This window comes from Carcharodon carcharias, chromosome 4, assembly GCF_017639515.1.
Source record: "Carcharodon carcharias isolate sCarCar2 chromosome 4, sCarCar2.pri, whole genome shotgun sequence".
Lineage (NCBI taxonomy): Eukaryota > Metazoa > Chordata > Chondrichthyes > Lamniformes > Lamnidae > Carcharodon > Carcharodon carcharias.
The window spans coordinates 182,159,481-182,165,480 of NC_054470.1; the positions used below are offsets into that span (position 1 = coordinate 182,159,481).

A 6,000-nucleotide genomic window follows, 5' to 3' on the forward strand; every position below is an offset into this window, starting at 1 on the left:
CACTGGTCACAGCCTGCCAAACTGAGAATGACAACCAATAAACAATCTGTTTCCCTATAACTCAGCACAACATATCCAATAACGGAATAGCAAGTATGTAAAGAGATTTTTTTGGATCAGGATTATATTTGGACGAGGTTTCTGTTCAATTTCAGCTAAGCACAGCCAATTTGCATTTTTCATAGCACAGTACTGCAGATTGAAAACAAAAAAGTAACACTGGCATCAAATTTGAGGGAATACTTAATGTACTGATTAGGAAATTCTGCATAGCTGTACAACTTGAGGATTTTAATTAAGATTAGTTTCAGCTCTGGTTTGGTTGATTAAATCCATGCCTAAAGTGGTAGACCACTCCAGAGGCCTAAGCTTGGATGACACTCCAGTGTGGTGCTGAGGGAGCACTTCACTGTAAAAAGGTCTCGCCTTGTGGGTGAGACATTAAACTGAGGTCCCATTTGCCCTCTCAGTTGGATATAAAAGATCCTGTGGCATCCCATGGAAAAAGTCCCAGGGCTGAATTTTCCCCCCAACGGTGGGGGGGATATTGATGGGCAGGCATGTACAGTTGCACTTCTGATCCGCACCTCCAATCAGAGGCGCGGCACCATTTTACACGGGGGTGGATGGGGGACCAATTAAGGTCTGCCCAGCGTGACTTCTGCAGGGAAGCATTTTGCGGTCTCTGTGCGGGAGAAGGGGGGATTCCTAAAATCGAAAGTGTACTCTTTCACACATGCGCATGAGAGAGCGCACTCATCTCCCTGAGGCTAAGTGCAGCCTCAGGGAGATCGCCTCTACTTTAAAAAATATTAAAAATAGAAAAGTAAAATTTCCCTTACATGTCCTCTCATGTGACACTGTCACATGAGTTGGCACATGTCCAAAATTTTTACAAAATCTTTATTAAAACTTTTTAAAGCCTACATGAAACCTCTTCCTACCGGTGGATGAGGTTTCATGTTTTTTTCTACTTCCCACGGAGGCTCCTGGCCTGCCCACCAACCTCAGCGTTGGACGGGCAGGTCCTTTAATTACTTAATTGACCCTGTCAATGGCCTCAATTGGCCTCAATTGGCCATTGACAGGTCGGCAGGCCCGCAGCTGATTTTGCTGCGCACCCGCCTTCCCGAAAATTTAAATGGTGTGCGGTGATGTCGGGAGTTCCCCCCGACATCACCACAAGTCATGTTATGCGTTGGCGAGCGGGCCTCGCTCCCGCTCGCTGACTTGTAAAATTCTGCCCCCAGTATCTCGGCTAATATTTATTCTTCAGCCAAAATCTGAAAAAAAAATCACTTTGTTATTTTTGGGATCTCACTTCATTGACTCTGCTTAAGAAACTCTTCATTTGCTCTGAAGCACTGGAAATATCCTGAGGTTGTGAAAGGTGCTCTCAAAATACACATCTTTCTTTAATTTTAGGCTATTATACCGTGCTTGGATGGGGAATTCTCTACAATGCTAACAACTCGGAAGTGATTTGAAATTGCACAATTGATTTAAACCCCTGTTTGTAAGATATAAAAGACAATTTGAAGATTTAAAAATTCTCACCCGTATTTTCAAAGCCCCCATGGCCTCACCCCAGTCTAAGGGGAGACAGAGGTGTAGTGGTAATGCCACTGGACTAGTAATTCAGAGACCCAGGCTAATGCCCAGGGGAACATGGGTTCAAATCTCACAGCAGCTGGTGGAATTTGAATTCAATTAACAAAATCTGGAATTGAAAACTAGCCTCAGTAATGGTGACCATGACAACTATCATCAATTGTTGTAAAAACCCATCTGGTGAAGGGAATCTGCCATCCTTACCTGGTCTGACCTTCATGTGACTCCAGACCCACAGCAATGTGGTTGACTCTTAACTGCCCTCTGAAATGACATGGTATACAACTCAGTTTAAGGGCAATTAGGAATGGAAACAAATGCTGGCCTTGTCAGTGATGCCCACTGTAACTTCCTTCATCTTGCACATCCCTGATTTCAGGTACTTCACAATTGGTGGCCATGCCTTCAGCTGCCTAAACTCCAAAATTCTCTTTCTACATCATCCCATGTCTCTAATTCTCTCTCCCACTCTAAGTTGTTCCTTAATGAAGAAAAAGGTGTTTACTCAGCGCTTTTCAGGATAACCGAATGTCTCAAACAGTCACTTGGTAGTACAGATCTTGAATATTGCTGAAAAGGGATACATGTTGCTGAAGCTTTTCATCTTGCACTCTTCCAAACGAATGCAAGAACATCAAATTTTAAACTGTCACAACAATTTATACTGCATGAGCAGAGTGGTGCTGTTTGGTTGGCAAGTTGTTGTGATTTTTTTCATCCTTAGATCTCTGAATGCGGAGGGGCACGTTAGTGGAGTGGTGAAAAAGGCATATGGGACACTTGCCTTTTTCAATCGAGGCATAGATTATAAAAGTAGGGAGGTAATGTTGGAGTGAGGCCACAGCTGGAGAACTGTGTGCAGTTCTGGTCGCCGCATTATAGGAGGGATGTGATTGCACTGGAGGGGTTGCAGAGGAGATTCACCAGAATGTTGCCTGGGATGAAACATTTAAGTTATGAAGAGAGGTTGGAGAAGACTGAGGAGCAACCTGATTGAGGTGTACAAGATTATGAGGGGCATGGACAGAGTGGATAGGGAGCAGCTGTTCCCCTTAGTTGAAGGGTCAGTCATGAGGGGACATAAGTTCAAGATGAGGGGCAGGAGGTTTATGGGGGATGTGAGGAAAAGTAACTCGTTCCTCTGGCAATTCATAATAGGCAGAGTACAGGCCGTACGCAAACAGCCCGTGCTTAGAAACCCCGAAACAAACCATCTACAGTTAGATATGATTCCGCGATTGGGCAGCACTTGCTGAACAATCCTGAGTGTGGTAATACCTACACTGACAACAAACTTAAGATGATCAGTCGAGCTTATAATGTGGCTCGTGTACACTTCCTTGAAGTGACATATGTTCATACACAGGGACCTGTTCTCTGCAAAGAAAAGGAATATGTTCCAGCCTTGCACCTTTTTTGAATTATCCAGAAGCAGTGGGGAGCCTATAGTTCCCTGTTGCTTTCTCTGAAACAGAGCAGCAGATGGATTTGAACTCCACCACCCACATGTTCACCTCCAAGCCACATTCCATCCTGACTTGGAACTCTATCGCTGTTCCTTTACTGTTGCTGGGTCAACATCGTGTGGTGTACCTACATCACAGGATCAGAGACAGGCAACAAATGCTGGCGTTGCTGGCAATACTCATACCCCATGAATGAATAAATAAAAGTGTTAATGAACCTGAACCACCCAACTAAAACATGTCAACCAAATCCAAACTACAATTACACTTTTAACCGAAGCAGCGCCAAGTAAAATACTTCAGCCATTTGCCAAAAATAGTCCTCCAAAATCATTATATAGAGCTGTACGCATTTCTTTTTCTCATACAGACGTAATGAAAAACAGAGAAAATGCCTGGGTGACTGGCAAACTCCACTTCTGAAACAGGGGCAGAATTTTACATTCCACAGGCAGACGGGTGTGCGCCTGACCCAATTGGCTATAAAAACGCATGAGATGACATCAGGCGAGCGTCCCAATGTCATGGCACACTCGCGCGATATTTCACTCAGTGGCCACACACAAAAGTCGGAAGTGTGCCTGCCAACAATTAAGCAGACAATTAAGCCCATTAACGGCGCAATTGTCTATGATTTTACGCATCCTGTCCAACCTTACAGTTGGCAGGCGGGTGAATCAGCCAGGCGGACTTTACGTTTATCATGAAGCTTCATCCAAGGGCGGGATGAAATCTCCGTTGGGAAATAAAATAAAAAGGAATATCTGGGGACAACATTTTTATGAGGTGTTCTTTCAGGTGCTTGTCTGTGATGCATGGGCCTTTTTTTTGTTGCAGCTTTTTAGTTCTTTATTTTATTGCTTACAGGTCTGCAGCTCCCGGAGGCAGCTGTCTGCCTTCAGGGAACCCTCTCGCAGCGCTCACCCGGTGGCCGTGGTGATGTTGTCGCCCACCCGCTTCCCGCCTCCAGCCCAGCAGCGCTGAGCTTCTCCGCGTCCGTTTCGCACTGGCTGGCCAATTGGTGAAATCGTGGTGGGGAGGGCTAATCGCAGCCGGGTGCCCATTTCCTGACCACTCCCAGGCTCGCCGATTGCGTGCACCTGACAAGGGAAAAATTCGGGCCATGAGGTTGCAGCTATATCTGCTGCTGATGCGTTGTGTTGTGAAAATACTGTGATAGGTTTTCTCCTGGAGGCATCAGAAAGACTAATCCGCTATTATTTGAATTCCATCCATCCTCACCCACTCACTCCTTGTTCGAGATGTTGAACCGACATTTTGATTGACGTAGCTAAGCATCGGACTTGCCAGAAGAGTTGTCATCCCCTTAGTTTAATAGTCTGAAGATTTCAACTGATTAAGCATTGTAAAGTTTCATGGTTTGCAGATATGACTGAGGAGAGCATTCCAAATTCACAGAATCACAGAATTGTTACAGCACAGAAGGTGACCATTCAGCCCATTGTGTCTGCACCAGCTCTCCAAATCCCTTCGTGTCATTCTCCCATCTTCTCTCCGTAACCCTGCACATTCTTCCTTTTCAGAAAACAGTCTAATTCCCTTTTGAAAGATTTGATTGTGCCTGCCTCTGCCACACTCTCAGGCAGTGCATTCCAGACCTTAACCACTGGCTGTGTGAGAAGGTTTTCTCTCATGTCGCTTTTGCTTTTTTTTTGCCAATTACTTTTAAATCTGTCCCCTCTCGTTCTTGGTCCTTTCACAAGTGACAACAGTTTCACCCTATCTGCTCTGTCCAGACCACTCATGATTTTGAATGCCTTTAGCAAATCTCCTCTCAGCCTTCTTTTCTCCAAGTAAAACAGTCCTAACTTCTCCAATCTATCTTCATATCTGAAGTTGCTCACCCCTGGACACATTCTCAGTGAAATTTTTCTGCACTCTCCCCAATGCTCTCACGTCATTCCTAAAGAGCAGTGCCCAGACCTGGACCCAATACTCTAGCTGACATTGAATGAGTGACTTATACAAGTTCTACATAACCTCCTTGCTCTTGTACTCTATGCCTCTATTAATAAAGCCTAGGATACTGTATGGTTCATTAACCTGTCCTGCCACCTTCAATGACTTATGCACATACACACCCAGGTCTCTCTGCTCCGGCACCCTGTTTAGAATTGTACCCTTTATTTTATAATTTCTCTCCATATTTTTCCTAGCAAAATGACTCACTTCACATTTCTCCACATTGAACTTCATCTGCCGCCTTTTTGCTCACTCACTTAACCTCTCTATATCTCTTTGCAGCCACCTGTGTCCTCCTCACAGCTTACATCTGCCCTTATACTTCCTTTTGTAGCCTGGTGTCGAAGCTTTGTTTTATAGCACTCCTGTGAAACAACTTGGGATGTTTTATCATATTAAAGGTGCTATATAAATGCAACTAGTTAAAGTCGAAATGAGAGATTGGGGAACCCCACCCACGCAGAAATTCTACCACTTAATTTATATTGTTCCATGATGAGTAAGCCAGCGTGAGAAATTTCATTCAGCAGGTGGCATAGTGGTATTGTCACTGGGCTAGTAGACTTATGGTAATGCTCTGGGGACCTGGGTTTGAATCCCACCATAGCAGAAGGTGAAATTTGAACTCAGTAAATATCTGGAATTAAAAAATCTGATGATGACCACAAAGCCATGGCTGAAACAACAGCCATAAAAACCCATCTGGTTCATTTAATACCCTTTAGTGAAGGAAATCTGCTGTCCTTACTTGGTCTGGCCTACCTGTGACTCCAGACCCCCACAGCAATGTGGTTAACTCTTAAATGTCCTCTGAACGAGGGGTGATTAGGAACGGATAATAAATGCTGGCCCAGCCACATCCCACGAACAAATAAAAAAAAGTTGATTGCCAACATGGTCAAATTTAAGACTCAGCTCAAACAGCTTTACAAGAGCAGAT

At 44.4% G+C, this 6,000-nt stretch overlaps 1 long non-coding RNA gene across 1 annotated transcript in view; it reads left to right on the forward strand.

Moving 5' to 3' along the window:
• Positions 1-5,664, forward strand: part of LOC121277144 — a 36,762-nt gene extending 31,098 nt beyond the window's left edge. The window contains exon 3 of the long non-coding RNA XR_005942822.1: positions 3,945-5,664. This is a non-coding gene — a long non-coding RNA (uncharacterized LOC121277144). The remainder of the gene's footprint in view (positions 1-3,944) is intronic.
• Positions 5,665-6,000: the final 336 nt, after the last annotated feature.